The 16,080-nt window shown below is 47.2% G+C and overlaps 1 long non-coding RNA gene across 1 annotated transcript in view; it reads right to left on the bottom strand.

Moving 5' to 3' along the window:
- Positions 1-2,154: 2,154 nt before the first annotated feature.
- Positions 2,155-16,080, bottom strand: part of LOC138420927 (uncharacterized) — a 69,091-nt gene continuing 55,165 nt past the window's right edge. Inside the window, exon 4 of the long non-coding RNA XR_011249363.1 lies at positions 2,155-2,844. This is a non-coding gene — a long non-coding RNA (uncharacterized lncRNA). The remainder of the gene's footprint in view (positions 2,845-16,080) is intronic.

Here is a 16,080-nt window from a genome sequence, read left to right as displayed (position 1 = left end):
GAGGGGCCCTCCAGGATGAATCACATGGGTGTAGCGGGTGCCCTTTCTGCAGGAATGCTTTCTCAAGTCATTCAAAGGCACGTGCAGCCTCAGAGATGTTAGCAGCCACTGGCTGAATATTTGGATACTGTGTCCAATCTAGAACCTGTGGGGAGCGTTCGGTTGTCTTCCTGCTGCATCTGCCAAGGCCCAAGGGAAGGTGCTGCCAGGAACGGGTGTGGCAAATTTTCCCAGCTTGATCCCTCTTCCTTGTCACTGAGCACCTCCCCTTAAAGTCCCCTGGTCCAGAATTATTTGTGAGCTCTGCTGTTTGCAGCATCACTGACTCAGTGGACATGAGTTTGATCAAACTCTGGGAGATAGTGAAGGACAGGGAAGCCTGGCATGCTGCAGTCCACGGGATTGCCAAGTCAGACATGACTTAGCAACAGAACATCAGCCGTACGCCTGACACCAGGTGGAGTGCTGGGAGTACACAGGCAAGTAAACAATAGCTCTTGTCCTTGAGATGCTCACGGTCCTAGAAGGTAGGCCTTCCATCTTCTCACCTGGCACCGACCAGGCGGGAGACAGCGTAGGTGCTCCCAGTCTTTGCACAAGCGGTTCCCCTTGCTTGGAATACCCTGCCCTCCCCACCCCCACTCCCTCACATCCCTCCCACACATCTCACCTGCTTGATCAGCTCCTCTGCGAGTAACATCAGCTTTGATGTCCCTCGATCTGGGAAGACCTCCTGGAATGCCCAGTTATGAGTGCCACCTCCCCACTCCCACTCCCCCACCGACCTCCCCTGCCTTAGCTGAAGTTGTGAAGATGTGGTGCAGTTGTGGTTTGACGGTGTGACCTCCAGAGTCAGAGTCCAGAGGTGGCCTTCGAATCCTGGTGTCTTCCCTGACCAGCTGAGGGTGCCTGGGTAACTTACTTGACTTCTATAAGTGTCAGTTTCCCCATCTGTTAGATGGAGTCGGGGGAGGGATTTGTTTTGGTTTTTCTTCTATTTTTTTCAGCTTTTTTTTTTTTTCAATTAAGATTTTTCTGATGTGGACCATTTTTAGTCTTTATTGAATTTGTTATGATATTTTATGTCTTGGCTGCAAAGCATGTGGGATCCTAGCTCCCTGACCAGGGCTTGAACCTGCACCCCCTGCAATGGATGGCAAAGTCTTAACCCCTGGACCACCAGGGAAGTGCCCGTTTTTCAGCTTTCTTGAGCTGTAATTGACATAGAACAGTGCTTAAGTTTAAGGTGTACAACATGTGGATTGCGTGCTAATATGTCACCAGAGGTTCACTAGCACGGCTTAGCTAACATGCTTTCCTGTCACATAATTACCATTTCTTTTTTGTGGTCTGAACATTTCAGATCTACTTTCTTAGCACATTTAAGTGTATAATACAGTATTGGCTACAATCCCCTTGGGGCACATTATTGTTGTTTAGTTGCCCTGTCAGTTCTGACTCCGTGACCCCCGTGGACTACAGCACGCCAGGCTTCCCTGTCCCTCACTATCTCCTGAAGTTTGCCCAAATTCATGTCCGTTGCATCGGTGATGCCATCCAGCCATCTCATCCTCTAATGCCCTCTTCTCTTTCTGCCCTCAATCTTTCCCAGCATCAGGGACTTTTCCAATGAGTCAGCTGTTCATATCAGGTAACCAAAATACTAGAGCTTCAGCATCAGTCCTTCCAGTGAGTAGCCAGGGTTGATTTCCCTTACGATTGACTGGTTGGATCTCCTTGCTGTCCAAGGGACTCTCAGGAGTCTTCTCCAGCACCACAGTTCAAAGGCATCAACTCTTTGGCCATCTGCCTTCTTTATGGTCCAGCTCTCACATCTATACATGACCACTGGGAAGACCATCTAATGTAATGCTCTACATTAGATCCCCCAAATTTATGTATCCTCTTTTTGCAATTTTTGAGCTATAACTGACCCCCTAACTTTATATCAGTTTCAGGTATACAATGTAATGATTCAATATTTGTGTATATTGTGAAATGGTCACCACCACAGGTCTAGTTAACATCCATTACCACACAAAGTTCTAAGTTGTTTTTTCTTCGAATGGGAACTTTTAACTTGCACTCTCTTAGCAATTGTGAAATATACAAAGAGGTGTTATTACCTAGAGTCACCATGCTGTACTTACACCCTCAGGAAAGGATGAAGGTTTTAATAGCACCTATTTCATAAGATTATTATGAAAATCAAGTAAGAAATACCCCACAAAGCAACTTAGCACTGTGCCTGGCAAACAAATTTCAAATAAGTATTTAGTGGCTATTATGATTATTTTACTTCTGTAGAACTGATTGCATTAAGCAACAGCCCTGGAGGGTTGGCACCAGCACTCTGGCCAAGATCCTGCAGCAAGCTAAGTGCTCAATATAAGACTGTTGAGTAAACGACAACTTTAATCCCTTAACTGATACCACTGAACCCTCTACTTCTGGCCATTTCTCTTTTTTCGGCCCAGCCTCCTGGTGCTGCAAACTGAGGGTCCATCTGGCTGAAGAGGGTCAGGAGGAGAGCTGTGGGAGGGAGGTGTGGCGGGAAGTCAGGGAGAACCACCTGAAGTGCCAGGAACAGCCCATCAAAGACCAGCACTGCCCCTGAGGGACCTGAGGGCTGAGGAGGAGCAGCAGCCTGGCCGGAGTCTCTTCCAAGAAGCATCTTCTCCCCTCCAGGACCACAACCCTCCTCACGTAAGGTGCCCCTGGGTGCTTCCCAGTCCTGAAGGAGGGTCCAAGGTCTTCCTCTTCTGCCCAGCTGGTTGAAAGGCAGAAATGTTGAGGAGTTGCCCTTCCAGGAACAAGAGAAGGAACACGGAGCATGGGAGAGGCCTGGGGGAACAGAACACAGGTGGATAAAAATGAGAAGCAGCGTCTCAAGTCAGAATTCAGGCCCGGGGGCCTCCATACCTGGTGGAAGAGGCTATGGAGTCTGGTGGCTCTGAATTCTTCCTAACTGCAGTTCTGGCCCCAACTTGCTGTGTGACCTTACGCAGGTTACTTAACCTCTCTGGATCCTAACTTCCCCTTCTCTAAAATGGAAATTGTGATGTTGTAGTAGGCCTAACTACCACTGCTGATCCAGCCCCCCATTCCCACCAAGTTCAAAGGCAGTCCCACGGTCACTTCAAGTGACCATGTATCTTAGATGGGGGTCTCCCTTTTCCTCTGAGCTTTGAACCAGCAGATACGGCAGGAAATGGCAGCTGCTCATGAGGTGTGTGTGTGTTAGGCATGCAGTCATGTCCAACTCTTTGTGACCCCATGGATTCTATATAGCTCATGGACAGACTCCTCTGTCCATGGGATTCTCCAGGCAAGAATACCGGAGTGGGTAGCCATTCCCTTCTCCAGGGGATCATCCCGACCCAGGGACTGAACCTGGGTCCCCACTGCAGGCAGATTTGTTACCGTCTGAGCCATCAGGGAAGCCTAGTGCTCATGAGGACTGAGAGTAAAAGAGCACGCAGTTTGAGGGCTGAGGCTGCCAGGGCAGGCTTCACTCCACACGGCTCAGGGGAGACGGAGATCTAAGTGGGCCCAGCAGTCTGGCTGGAGGAGAGGAGAATGGATGCAGAGAGAAGCAGAGAAGGCAGAAAGGCCATTGTAGAGCTGCCTTGACATCTCAGTTCAGTTCAGTTCAGTCGCTCAGTCGTGTCCGACTCTTTGCAACCCCATGAACTGCAGCACGCCAGGCCTTCCTGTCCATCACCAACTCCCGGAGTTCACTCAAACTCACATCTATCAAGTCAGTGATGCCATCCAGCCATCTCATCCTCTGTCATCCCCCTCTCCTCCTGCCCCCAATCCCTCCCAGCATCAGGGTCTTTTCCAATGAGTCAACTCTTCGCATCAGGTGGCCAAAGTATTGGAGTGTCAGCTTTAGCATCATTCCTTCCAAAGAACACCCAGGACTGATCTCCTTTAGAATGGACTGGTTGGATGTCCTTGCAGTCCAAGGGACTCTCAAGAGTCTTCTCCAACACCACACTTCAAAAGTATCAATTCTTCGGCACTCAGCTTTCTTCACAGTCCAACTCTCACATCCAAACATGACCACTGGAAAAACCATAGCCTTGACTAGATGGACCTTTGTTGGCAAAGTAATGTCTCTGCTTTTCAATATGCTATCTAGGTTGGTCATAACTTTCCTTCAAAGGAGTAAGCGTCTTTTAAGTTCACGGATGCAATCACCATCTGCAGTGATTTTGGAGCCCCCCAAAAATAAAGTCAGCCACTGTTGCCACTGTTTCCCCATCTATTTCCCATGAAGTGATGGGACCAGATGCCATGATTTTTGTTTCCTGAATGTTGAGCTTTAAGCCAACTTTTTCACTCTCCTCTTTCACTTTCATCAAGAGGCTTTTTAGCTCCTCTTCACTTTCTGCCATAAAGGTGGTGTCATCTGCATATCTGAGGTTATTGATATTTCTCCTGGCAATCTTGATTCCAGCTTGTGCTTCTTCCAGTCCAGCATTTCTCATGATGTAGTCTGCATATAAGTTAAATAAGCAGGGTGACAATATGCAGCCTTGACGTCCTCCTTTTCCTATTTGGAACCAGTCTGTTGTTCCATGTCCATTTCTAACTGTTGCTTCCTGACCTGCATACAGGCTTCTCAAGAGGCAGGTCAGGTGGTCTGGTATTCCCATCTCTTTCAGAATTTTCCACAGTTTATTGTGATCCACACAGTCAAAGGCTTTGGCATAGTCAATAAAGCAGAAATAGATGTTTTTCTGGAACTCTCTTGCTTTTTCAATGATCCAGCGGATGTTGGCAATTTGATCTCTGGTTCCTCTGCCTTTTCTAAAACCAGCTTGAACATCTGGAAGTTCCCGGTTCGCGTACTGCTGAGGCCTGGCTTGGAGAATTTTGAGCATGACTTTACTAGCATGTGAGATGAGTGCAATTGTGCGGTAGTTTGAGCATTCTTTGGCATTGCCTTTCTTTGGAATTGGAATGAAAACTGACCTTTTCCAGTCCTGTGGCCACTGCTGAGTTTTCCAAATTTGCTGGCATATTGAGTGCAGCACTTTCACAGCATCATCTTTCAGGATTTGAAATAGCTCAACTGGAATTCCATCACCTCCACTAGCTTTGTTCATAGTGATGCTTTCTAAGGCCCACTTGACTTCGCATTTCAGGATGTCTGGCTCTAGGTGAGTAATCATACCATCATGATTATCTTGGTCATGAAGATCTTTCCGATGCTGTAAAGAGCAATATTGCATAGGAACCTGGAATGTCAGGTCCATGAATCAAGGCAAATTGGGAGTGGTCAAACAGGAGATGACAAGAGTGAACGTCGACATTCTAGGAATTAGCAAACTAAAATGGACTGGAATGGGTGAATTTAACTCAGATGACCATTGTATCTACTACTGTGGGCAGGAATCCCTTAGAAGAAATGGAGTAGCCTTGACATCTCTGCAATACCCCAAACCCCAATCTGTGGGCACCCAAGCAACAAATACCCTTTGTCACCCTAAGATCAGAAAACCATACCTGAAAATTGTATCCTGCTCACAGGGTCGTCTGGAAATGAAAGCGTTAGCCCAGGGCCCGGCACAGAGTCGGTGCTCGGTGGTGGTGATGATGGTGGTGATCAGAACGCAGCACAGGTGTAAGAAGTCTCAGACAGGCCCCTCCCTGTGCATCCCATGCCTTGGGCTCCCTTGGGGTGCAGGGCCAGGGTAGTGAAAGGCTGCACTCACTAAGCCTCCCCATCCTGCTCCTCTCAGCACCACCCCAGCCAAGCCAGAGCACATGGAGATGCCTCCGCAGTGGTCATAGAGGTGGGGGAGGTGGAGACCCGCCCACAAGGCCGGCCCAGGCAAGGCTGGTGGTGGGATCAAGAGCTGTCAGCCGGCGCCCCGGTGAGGAACAGTTTAAGGTGGCATTGGTTAAGAGCACAGCTCTGAGCCAGACTGTATGGATTCGACCCTCTGTGTGACCTCAGGCAGCCACCCTAAGCTGTGTCTCGGTCTTCTCAAAGTAAACTGGGGATGAGAGCAGAACCACTTCCTAGGGTTGAGAGGGAGTTAGAAGAGGACAGAAGATGCCGGAGTCAGGAGAAGGCAGCAGACAGACGATGAACCCGAAGAGAAGCAGCCGGTTGCAGATGCTGGGTTTGGGTTTCGCTGGAGAAGAGCGTGCCTAGCCCAGGAGCTGGGCTGTCCCAGCCCGGGTCTCAGGATCGCTGCCTCCAACCTGCTCTGGGATCCCTCCGCTCTCAGCCCTGCAGCCCACCTACCCCTCCTTCCTACCTCGAACTCCTTCTGACCTCGATCTCCTGCCATACATCATTCACGCTTCTGCACAAACATCACCTCCTGGGAGAGGCTACCCTAAAGGTCCTCCTCACCTGGGTCCCTCTGATAATTCTGTCTCAGACCCTCGGAGCATTTAATCACAGGAAAATCCTGCCGTAATGTTCATTCAGACATAGCGCAGTTGGGAGTTTCCTGTTGCCTCCCAGCTTCGCGTTAACAACCACTCCTGGCGAACAAGGCAATCAAGCTTACCTCCTTGGGAACCACGTCCAGGAAGCACAGCCTGTGACGATTCGGGACTTTCTCACTTCAGCGCCAGTTCAGTTATGCATACAGTAAGTTGTACTATTTTACTTTTTGAGATAGGAAAAGGATCCATTTTTTAAAAAACTTTTTACTGGAAGAAAATTGCTTTACAATATTGCGTTGGTTTCTGCCATACATCAGCGTGAATCACCTACAGGTATACACGTGCCCCTCCCTCTTGAACCTCCCTCCCATCTCCCACCCCAGTCCAGCTCTCTAGGTTGTCACAGAGCCCTGGGTTGAGCACCCTATGTCTAGTCGAATCAGGCCAGATCATGAAGTTGTTTTTTCTTTTTTCCCCCAATTACTTATTTATCTATTTTTGGCTGCACTGGGTCTTGGCTGCTGCTCTTGTGCTTTCTCTGGCTGTGGCAAGTGGGGACTACTCTTTGTCGTGGTGCCCAAGCTTATTGTTGTGGTTTCTTTTGTTGAGGAGTACAGGCTCTAGGTGTCCGGGCTTCAGTAGCTGTGCTCGCAGGCTCGGTAGTTGTGGTGATGGGCTTAGCTGTTCCATGGCAGGTGGGATCTTCCCAAACTAGGGGTCAATCCCGAGTCCCCTGCATTGGCAGGCAGACTGTTAACCACTGGACCACCAGGGAAGCCCATCCGCCTTTAAAATTCAATGTTGGCTTTATTTCCACTTGCAAAACAAAAATGACGTCTCCAGACTAAAAATGACATTTCCTTTCCTTTGTATTCATTTACTTTGAAAGTCATTTAATATGTCTTTTTAAATTAGTTCATACAGAACATCTATTAAAGCTCTGCATTGGGCTACCCAGCTGAGAGCAGTGCCACGGCTCAGAATTTTTTATAAGCGTGGATACTACATTTTAGGGTTTCCCCGGTGGCTTAGCAGTAAAGAATTGCCTGCAATGCAGGAGACAAAAAAGAAGTGGGTTCAACCCCTGGGTAGGGAAGATCCCCTGGAGGAGGGCATGGCAACCCACTCCAGTATTCTTGCCTGGAGAATCCCATGGACAGAGGAGCCTGGTGGGCTATAGACCATGGGGCCGCACAGAGTTAGACATGACTGAGCACGGCACAGCACTACATTTTAAAAATTATTTTACACAGAACTTCTTTTAGGACAGTGACTATCTAAGCCCTCCTTTTCTTCTCCCACCCCCCACCCCCCCCACCCCCCACCCCCCGCCCCAAGGAGTAGAGGAGAGATCATTCTTTTGTGAACTCTTTTTGGAAAAGGTTAAGAGAGAGATGGGAAGGTAACTGGAAGGGGAATTGGGTCAAGAGAGGTTTGGGAGTCTCTGCTTCTGTGAAGGTCTTATTCATTTTCTCAAGTTGGGCTTCCTCCCACCCTCTACCCCACCCCACCCCTCTAGGTTGTCACAGACCATGCCTAGCACATAGCAAATGCTTTATAAGCCATTTCCTCTTATTATGACTGCATTAGTCCAGAGGAGAGATGATGTAAGCTTTGAAAGGTAGCAGTGAAATTATTTCTGTGGAAGACTGCAGCTGTAAGAAGCTGCAGAGTTAAAAGGTTTTACTGAAGACGCAAAAGCTTGGAGAGAAGCAGGCAAGAGTGCCAGTTAGGAGGTGGATGGGAGAGGTGAGTGGTTGGTATGTGAAATGAAGTAATCATGGTGGACGCCAGCCCTCTCCTGTGATCACAGGATTTCAGGAAGCCCAAAGAGAAAGACCATGACCTCTCTTACTCCCTGGGGAAGCTGGCTCTACAGATGAACTGCTGGGAGCACTGCTCTATCCTCACCAGGAGCACTGGGGATGGGCCAGGCTTCCTCAGCCCCACACCATCCTTACCATGATTTATGGAGAAAACAAACCCAGGAAGGAAGTTTCAATCAAGGACCAGCCAAGAAAAATAATCATTTAATGCATTAAACTCTATTTGGATGATGGTTTCAGGGTTTTCTCCATCACATTTGTATCTTGATTCCAATAGTATGTCTTTGATGGAAGCCTCAATAAATAGGTGTCTCTAGTGGTGAGGTGAAGGGATGAATAGTCTGGTTTCTGAATAATTTGAGAAATAAATTAGAATAATAATAATTCAAAAAGAACCTAACAGAATGTGACAGTGGAGACCTTGTCCTCATGGAGGACCTCATGACCTTAGGCTGCTGCCAGAGAGAACACTCCAAAGGAAAAGAGCTGCAAGGAGGATCACAAATCAAGCTTCCTGTTACCATCTGTGTTTATGTCTTTAGTTCAGTTCAGTCACTCAGTCATGTCTGACTCTTTGCGACCCCATGAATCGCAGCACGCCAGGCCTCCCTGTCCATCACCAACTCCCGGAGTTCACTCAAACTCACATCCATCGAGTTGGTGATGCCATCCAGCCATCTCATCCTCTGTCGTCCCCTTCTCCTCCTGCCCCCAATCCCTCCCAGCATCAGAGTCTTTTTCAATGAGTCAGCTCTTCGCATGAGGTGCCCAAAGTACTGGAGTTTCAGCTTTAGCATCATTCCTTCCAAAGAACACCCAGGACTGAACTCCTCTAGAATGGATTTGTTGGATCTCCTTGCAGTCCAAGGGACTCTCAAGAGTCTTCTCCAACACCACACTTCAAAAGTATCAATTCTTTGGCACTCAGCTTTTTTCACAGTCCAACTCTCACATCCATACATGACCACAGGAAAAACCATAGCCTTGACTAGATGGACCTTTGTTGGCAAAGTAACGTCTCTGCTTTTGAATATGCTATCTAGGTTGGTCATAACTTTCCTTCCAAGGAGTAAGCGTCTTTTAACTTCACGGCTGCAATCACCATCTGCAGTGATTTAGGAGCCCCCCAAAATAAAGTCAGCCACTGTTTCCACTGTTTCCCCATCTATTTCCCATGAAGTGATGGGACCAGATGCCATGATCTTCATTTCTGAATGTTGAGCTTTAAGCCAACTTTTCCACTCTCCTCTTTCACTTTCATCAAGAGGCTTTTTAGCTCCTCTTCACTTTCTGCCATAAAGGTGGTGTCATCTGCATATCTGAGGTTATTGATATTTCTCCCGGCAATCTTGATTCCAGCTTGTGCTTCTTCCAGTCCAGCATTTCTCATGATGTAGTCTGCATATAAGTTAAATAAGCAGGGTGACAATATACAGCCTTGACGTCCTCCTTTTCCTATTTGGAACCAGTCTGTTGTTCCATGTCCATTTCTAACTGTTGCTTCCTGACCTGCATACAGGCTTCTCAAGAGGCAGGTCAGGTGGTCTGGTATTCCCATCTCTTTCAGAATTTTCCACAGTTTATTGTGATCCACACAGTCAAAGGCTTTGGCATAGTCAATAAAGCAGAAATAGATGTTTTTCTGGGACTCTCCTGCTTTTTCAATGATCCATCGGATGTTGGCAATTTGATCTCTGGTTCCTCTGCCTTTTCTAAAACAAAGAACACCCAGGATTGATCTCCTTTAGAATGGACTGGTTGGATCTCCTTGCAGTTCAAGGGCCTCTCAAGAGTCTTCTCCAACACCACAGTTCAGTCTCATAGGAGTTTATTTGCTCTTGTCTGATGAAGTTATCCCTTGCATCCCCCAAGGTAAGGTGATATTTGAGGACAGAGAAGGTGGAAACAGGTGACCCCTGTCAGGTGTGAAGGGTCAGGATAGAGCTCTGGGCAGGGTGGGGTCCTCAAGCTGGCACTGGGATTGGTTTCATGTTACTTTGTTTTTTGTTTTGTCTTTTCCCTTCATCATCCCTGAACTTTGTGCAATGCTTTGTTAAATGCCGCAATCTTGACTCAGCCGTGTTTTGGGAAATTGAGGCAATGATCGGGGTCAGCCACCTAGAGCCAATGGGGAGTGGCCTTTGGCTGTCCAGTGACAGAGCCAAAGGGAACAGAATCCCAGGGGGACACTGAGACTTCAGAAGCCATTCTTGATCTAGAAGTGGAAGTTTCGCTCTACATGGCTAACCTTGGAGAACTGGGCCTTGACTTTGTCCTGAGTCAGCCACACCCTATACAGAGAATCGACCGGCTTTCAGATCTGCTCCCTGGCCTTCCCCACCAGGAGATCTCCCCAGGGGCCACGTCACACAGAGCCTTCTTGCACTCCACACTTCTGGAGGTACAGGCAGACACCCTGCCCCCTCCAGGTTCTCCATTAGTAGGAAAATCCTCCCATCTTTCCTTCAGCCCAGCTCCACTCTGCCTGAAGAGCAAGCCTGCAGACACCCTAATGTGATGGTGAGTGAACACATTCCCTCCAGGCAGCTCTCCCATGGCGGGACCGTGTCTATCAACAAGGTTACTGTGTATGTGAACTGGACTTTCCACAGACCCCCACTAGGCAAACAGAGATCTGTCTCTTTCCAAAAAAGGAGGGCAAAGGAGCAGTTCTGGGAGTGGGAAAAGAAGTAAGCAAGGCTTAGTTCTCATTACCCCAGGATGTGGTTTTAATTCCATTCTTCTCTTTATGCCTCTACCCCACCCCCCCAGTTTATTAAGGGCTCGAGATTAAAAATACAAGATGTACTTGTAACGTAGAGACCCTGGCTCGGTCTCCAGAGACAGTCAGGGGAAAGAAAACCACAAATCGAGAAACAGAGAAAAAGCAGTCTGTGACCATGTGCTTTCAGGATCTCCTTAGTCAGTGAATTATTTAATAGGATAAATTGAAGGAGGAGTTGCTATATCAACTGGGTGCCTGCAGCTCTGAAATCAGCCTTCAAAACACCCTATTTGCCAATAGAGCATATTCTCTGTGGGCCCCACACCCATTTGTGAACCTTTCTGGAAGGGCAAAGAAGTGTAGAGAATTTGCTTTTATAGTGTATTGAGGAGTTGCAAGCTGGAGGGTCCTTAAAGGAGTTGATGCCCTGTATGCTTAGCTCCTGATTGAGAGATGCATCGAGGGCATTAACAAAAGAGCTCTGATGGGACTTCCTGGTAGTCCAGGGTTAAGAATCTGCCTGCCAGTGCAGGGGACACAGGCTTGATCCCTGGTCCAGGAAGATTCCACATGGTGCGGGGCAGCAAATCCTGTGTGCCACAACTCCGGAGCCCGCATGCTGCAACTACTGAACCCCACGTGTCCTAGAGCTCCTGCAGCGACAGAAGCCACTGCAATGAGAAGCCCACATGCAATAATAAAGACCAAGGGCAGCTAAAAATAAATTAGTTAATTTTTTTAAAAAAAAGAAAGAAAGAGTTCTGATAATGTACCATAGAAAAAAAGTATCTTTGGGACTTTCCTGGAAGTTGAGTGGCTAGGTTTCCCAATGCAGGTTTGATCCCTGGTAAGGAACTAAGATCTCACATGCCACACAACAAGGCCATCAAGAAAAAAATTATGTTTCTCCCCAGGGTTTAACCAGGGCCATCAACTGAATAAAGGGCCCCTGGTACCTAGCAGAGTATGAAACATAAATTAACAGTCAATAAATCTGTAGATTAATGGTTGCACAATGGATGGTGCGTGGCTGGGTGAGTGGATGGGTGGCGGTGAATGTCAGCCATAAGTATACTGTCCAGTTACGTTCTGCCTGCCTTGCCCATTTAACAGTTTCTGTCTATTTGGTCCCCAGTGTATGTGAACCATTTTCACAAATCCAGTACCCTTACTCTACTGATGAGGAAGCTAAGGCCCAGAGTGGAAATGATCTAAGTTCACAACAAGTTATCAGCAGAGCCAGGACAGGAACCCCAGTACTACTGGTTTGTGTGTTAGTATGTAGCTTGGTGGGTCTTTTAAGTATTATTGAATGCATAAAGATGTGAATTAATTAAACTTTCATTTTCCCAACTACCTTGAAGTTGGTTCCACTGTGCTGTAGAGTCATATGAGCTCTACCCTCCATCCCCACTCAAAGCATCATCCTGGGCTGCTCTCCACGGACCAGAACTTGCCTGCCAATCTCTTCACCCTGGTCCCACTGAGACGGGGTAACTGTGCTTGCAGTTCCAACAGCCCTATTTTCTACCATCAAGTCCACGTGTAAGGGATTTTCTACTTTTTGGCTGCCCAGCACCTTTCTCCCCTGCTTTGGTAATCATCTCTCAGTGTTCCTTTCCCCCATTGTCCATCTGTGGGCTTTTCCCTGGAGTTGATGGTCTTTCTGTTCCCAGAGGTGAGAGGCGAGGGAAGAGGCTGGTTGGCTTAAACCAAGCCACGGACCCTAGGAAGTCCCTCGGGTCTGGCTCTACTCCATTCAAAATCAATGAGTCTGGAGCAGGCAGTCACTGGTCCTCTAGAAAAGAAATTCCCTGGAAGTTGCTAACCACCATTTGGGGGTCATGATGAGAATCTTTATCTGAGAATGGAGCCAACAAAGAAGAGGCAGAGTTAGAGAAAGAGAAACCAGGTGCCTATTAAATAGAACCCTGGGTACAGCCTCACTTGAAGTTGACATAACCCCTGCACTATTCAGTTAACAACTAATTCTCTCTCTTGCCTAAGCCAATTTGGGGCGGGTTTCCTGTCATTTGCAGCATAAAGAGAACTCCTGGGGGGCAGGGCACTTTCCCAAATATTTTCCTCTACAGAACAGAGGCTGCGCTAGTCTCAGCTCTCTGGATTGCAAGCGATGTATGCAAGTGCCACGTGACTGAGCATGCTCTCAGCCAACATGCACAGGTCTCTCTGCTCTGTACTAGGAACTGAGGTTGCAAAGATGACTAAGCCATATTAGCAATCATAGCCCAGTAACAGGGGGACATCTCCTCCTGGAAAAGTGGATAAGACTCAGCAGAGGACTTTCCTGGTAGCACAGTGGATAAGAATCCACCTGCCAATGCAGGGGACATGGGTTCGATCCCTGACCCGAAAAGATTCCACATGCCTTAAAACAACTAAGCCTGTGCATAACTACTGAGCCCACACTCTAGACCCCACGAGCCTCAGCTACTGAAGCCTGCACGCCTACAGCCTGTGCTCCACAACAAGAGAAACCCCTGCTCACCGCAACTAGAGACAGCCTGCGCACAGCAACAAAGACCCAGCACAACAACAACAAAATTTTTTTAATAATTAATTTTTTTAAAAAAATTGACATGTATCTGACCCACAGACAGGAGGACAATGATAATTGCAGAGCTTCTCCCCAAGAAACAAGGGGTCTGAGATCCATTTTGGGCTCCCCAGCCCTGGAAGTCCTGCCCTAAGTAGATGAACTCCCAGGATATCTGGCTCTGAAGGCGAGAAGGGCTTGTACACAGGGAAGCTGGAGGACTGTAGACTCTGTTCTTAAAGGTGCATGTGTGCATGCTCAGTTGTTCAGTCGTGAGTCTTTTACGACCTCATGGAGTGTAGCCTGCCAGACTCCTATCCATGGGATTTTCCAGGCAAGAATACTGGAGTGGGTTGCCATTTCCTCCTCCAGGAAATCTTCCCAACCCAGGGATCAAACCTGTGTCTCTTACGTCTCCTGCACTTCAGGTGGATTCTTTACCAACAGAGAGGAAGCACACAAAATCTCACATGCTCTGAGACCCAGTGCAGAGGCCTGGATCATATGCTGGCAGTATCATTTGGGAAGCTCATTCTAGCATGAGGACACGCTAATAGCGTGCTGGCAAGCTATTAGCTATTCTAGCCTATTAACACCAGAGGCTTGCCTTCCCACTAACTGGTTAGCACCAGCCTCAGGACCCCCTGCCCCAGGCCAAGAAGCCAGATCCGCAGTGACCCAGTCCCACCCAACCAGTGAGCCTGCACCAGCTCTGGAAAGCCCCAGGCTCCCCTGTCAGCCACACCAGGACCAGACCTGCCTGCCAGCAAGCAGCCTTCACAGAAGGCAGAGCCTGGCAGCCAGCTGGGCCAGGGCCAGTCCTAGCCATCAGTGAACCCACAGCAGTCACCTCCCAAATGACAGAAAGGCCCATGGAACCCATGTACAGACCACTCCTAGAGCATACAGGTGACCAGAGCAGGAGTGTGTTGCCAGCCCCTATGGGACACCTTCTACATAAGGCCACTTCCAGATCAGGAAACATAACCAACCCACCTAATACACAGAAATAAAAACAGAGAATCGGGCAAAATAAAATGACAGAGAAAGATGTTCCAGATAAAGAAGCAAGATAAAATCCCCAGAGAAGAACTAAGCAAGGTGGAGATACGTGATCTACCTAATAAAGAGTTCAAGGTAATGATCACAAAGATTCTCAGAGAACTCGGGCGAAGAATGGATGAAGACAGTGAGAAGGCAGAAGCTTCTAAAAGAGTTAGAGGATATAAAGAAGAGCCAAACAGAGCAAAGGATGCAATAACTAAAAGAAAAAAATACACGAGAGGAATCGACAGCAGATTAGACGATACAGAGGAACAGATCAGCGAACTGAGAGACAGAGAAGTGTCTTCCAATCACCCAAACCGAACAGAAAGGAGAGGGCTTTTTTTTTCCCCTTTGGCTACACCAAGTGGCATGCAGGATCCTAGTGCCCCAACCTGGGATTGAACACGAACCCCCTGCGGTGGAAGCATGGAGTCTTAACCACTGAATTGCCAAGTTAGTCCAAAGAGTTTTTTTCTTTTTTTAAAAAAGGATAGTTTAAGAGACCTCTGGGACAACATCACGAGTACTAACATTTGCATTGGAGGGGTCCCAGAAGAAGAAGAGAGAAAACTTACTTGAAACTTTCTTTTTTACTTGAAAAAATAATAGCTGAAAATTTTCCTAACCTAGAATGGAAATGGATATCCAGGTCCAGGAAGTACAGAGAGTTCCAAATAAGAAAACCCAAAGAAATAAATACCAAGACACATCATAATTAAAATGGCAAAAGTTAAAGAGAGAATCTTAAAAGCCGCAAAGGGAAAAGCAACTAGGTACGAAGAGGGGAATTCCTGTAAGACTATCAGATGGCTTTTCAGCAGAAACTTTGCAGGCCAGAAGGGAGCGGAATGATAAATTTAAAGTGATGAAAGGAAAACACCAAGAATATTCTCCCCAGCAAGGCTATAATTCAGATCTCAAGGAGAGGTAAAGAAGTTTTACAGACAAGCGAAAGCTAAAACAGTTCAGCACAGCTAAACAGGCTTCACAAGAAATGTAAAAGAGGCTTTTCAAAGTGGGAAAGAAAAGATTACAACTGGAGATATGAAAGTTACGAAAGGAAATATCATTGGTAAAGGCAAACATGCAGTAAAGGTAGTAGGTCAACCACTTATAAAGCTAGTAGGAAGATAGGAAAAAGTAACAAAATGATCTATATTCATAAGTAGTAAAAAGATGCAAAAAGATGTGAAATATAATGTTAAAATATTGAATGTGGGGGGATAAAAGGCAGGCTTGTTATAATGTGTTCAAATTTAAGAGATCATCACTTTAAAATAGTTATATCCTCATGGAAACCACAAACCATAAATCTATCATTGATGCGTACACACGAAAACAAAGGAATGAAACAAAGAGGAAGAGAGCAAAAGCAGAAGGGAAGACCCATATGCATGCTGTCAGGAGAGCCTCACCTCAAATCTAATAGCACACACAGACTGAAAGGAAAGAGACAGGGAAAGTTATTCCATGTAAATGAAAACAAAGAGAAATCTGATACAGCGATACTG

Source organism: Ovis canadensis, chromosome 15 (genome assembly GCF_042477335.2).
Source record: "Ovis canadensis isolate MfBH-ARS-UI-01 breed Bighorn chromosome 15, ARS-UI_OviCan_v2, whole genome shotgun sequence".
In the NCBI taxonomy this organism is placed as follows: domain Eukaryota; kingdom Metazoa; phylum Chordata; class Mammalia; order Artiodactyla; family Bovidae; genus Ovis; species Ovis canadensis.
The sequence above is the reverse complement of the archived record's forward strand: the minus strand, read 5'-3'. Positions and strand labels throughout refer to the sequence as shown.